Raw genomic sequence first — 2,549 nt, 5'->3', positions numbered from 1 at the left:
GCTGGGAGTTGGGGTATGACAAGAGGCACCGACTTCTCTTGTGTTAACGTGCTTCTGTGTTTCTTGTCTAGCTGTTCTGCTGGCAATGGCTTGCTTCATCTTTGCTGTTCGGCTGGGACTGGTCACCTGGAGACACCATAAGAGACCGCTGGAAGCATCGGAAACCCCAGACCCATCAGGCACAGTGGCCTGAGACCTCGGGCGTGTTGTGGCAGATACTTTACAGGGAGAAAAAAGAATTGGGCGTCCACTGGTCCTTCCAGTATCAATCGCCTTGTGCTCTTCTCTTTCTTTCCATTCCAAATGCAGATGGCTTGTGTCTGCAAACCTGTCCTGCTCCCGTATTCCCTCAGATCACCTACTGACAGCTCCTCCTTGAATCTGCACCCTCCTTCATTGGGTTTGACTCTGGACTGATGTAGGAAAAGCTCCTTTGGCTGAGCAGCCCTCCGCACCCCTGAGCTGCGGCTCCTCACTCCTGCCAGTGCCAGGAGGGCTGTTGGCAGGTTGTTTTGTATTCTTTCCTTGGTAGTTCATCTTTTTTCTTAAAGCACATCTCCAAGTGAAGCATCCCTGGGAGTGGAGGTGAGCCGGGGGGTCTGTCAGTCCCTTGGCTGTTTGGTGCTGGGTACCCCGAAGCCCCGGCAGCGTGGGCAGATCCGCAGGCAACGACTGCTCCCGGTCCTGCTCCTCTCCACCAAGGTGGGAACAGATACTGCAGCTCGAGATCTTGCTCTGACCTTTGATAGCCAAGGGGGAAGGAGGGATGACTGAATGTTTCTGACACAATTACAAGCCTTCAACCTATTTCAGCTTGTAGCAGCTCTAGAAACTGAAGCTGTGCTCACTTTTTGGCACACAGTGAGATGTCTGGGTCTCTGCCCTGGTTTTTCCTGACTCTAAGGTAGTCGCTGTGTCAGCACCTCTGTGGACCCACAATAGCAGCGGATTTGTGCTCCTCTCGCTCTGCCTGTAAGACGGATGAGATCTGGGTCAGGTGGGAGCGGTGGGTTGCCCTTCCCCGAGCTCTGCAGTTTGCGCTGGCTGGAGGATGGTTTGTACCCCCTCTGGCAGGAGATGTGCAGGTGAGGTGATGCTTGATCTGGGGTAAAGCCTGCTGCTTCAAAGGAAGCCTGCTTAAGGGAAACAACCAACTTATTTGAACTGGTAGAGTGAGTTCGTCCTGGGTCAGTGCTTCACTACTTCCAATTGGTGTTAGGAAGCCTAAAAGTGGATTGACTGCCATGTCGGACCGCTGCCTCTGTGCCCACTCGAGAGCTTGTGGTGCCTCACTGGTGTCTGGAAAGTGGTTCTGCGTGGCATGTGCTTCCAGATGCTGAATATCTTGCAATATTACTACAAAGGTAAAATCTTCTAAAATGGCATGTGCTGTTGTTTACATTTAACAAAGAACAAAAATCAGCATAATGCAATTCCTCTTGTCCTAAATAACTAAATTGACTGATTCCACTGCTCTTCCACTAACTCTAAGTCATGGAAAGTGACTGTCCTGGCTCCTGCCTTGCTTGTGCCCTGGGCTCTGCAGTCACCCTGGTCCTTGCTGAGCCAGCTCTGCCCCTTCCTCGCTGGGATGCTCCTGGGTGTAGCCGCTTCCACCGCTCGTGCCTTCCTCACCCTTAGGGGCAAAGACTTTGGGTGATGCAGGTTCCTATGTATGACTTAAACTCTATTAATTAAATTTTTATAAGCTCTGCCTCCCAAGAGCCCAACTAGTAAACTCCCAGCCGCCTCTCCGTAAGGTGTCTTCTGGAGTACAGTGGTGGTAAACCCACTGGTGTGTGGATTAAGGGGTCCAGGCAAGGTGAGCGGCTGGCGTGGGGCTGTGCAGCAGTCAATGCATGGGGGGGGGTCCCTGGGAGGTTTTGCATCCTCCCAAGCGAGGGCTTTGCAAACAGCTCCTGGACCAGGGCAGCTGCAGTGCCCGGCCATAGGACGTTAAACAGAGCCGTCGGGGGCTTTCTTGGGGGCTGTACCCCATGTCTGTACTGGCCAAATGAGTAGAAACTATACTGCAGGATACAATTAATGCATTAATTAGCTGGGGAGAGTCAACAGGGCTTCTGTAGAGGGAAGTCATGTCTTGCAAACCTCTCCGAGTTCTCTGAAGGATGCAAAAAGCACGTCGGTAGGGGTGAACTGTTTTATATTGCCACTGGCTTCTAACGAAGCTCAAAAGCTATGGTATAAAAAGCAACGTCCTGATCAAAGGTGGGAAACGGAGAGGGGTGTTTCTCTCCAGGAAGGGAGGTTGCTGGTGCCATGTGTCATTAGACCTGGGCTGGATAATGTAGTAATTAAAAACCAAGGGCTGGTTTGATGGGCGGTTGTTTAGGGTGCTAAAGGAGAAGGTTGACTGGGGAATTGCAAAAAGCTCTTACGAAACTGAAAGTGGGCAGGGGGAATGATGGATGAAAGTCGCTGTAGGTATGCACCGAAGGGTGTGTAAGGGGAAAACCAGGCTGTGCTTCGCCTTTCAAGGGACGTGCTCCAAGCTGGCCCCTGCCGCTCGGGCGCAAGGGCTTGGAGCT

This window comes from Cariama cristata, unplaced genomic scaffold (genome assembly GCF_000690535.1).
Source record: "Cariama cristata isolate BGI_N322 unplaced genomic scaffold, ASM69053v1 scaffold69, whole genome shotgun sequence".
Classification (NCBI taxonomy): domain Eukaryota; kingdom Metazoa; phylum Chordata; class Aves; order Cariamiformes; family Cariamidae; genus Cariama; species Cariama cristata.
The sequence above is the reverse complement of the archived record's forward strand: the minus strand, read 5'-3'. Positions refer to the sequence as shown.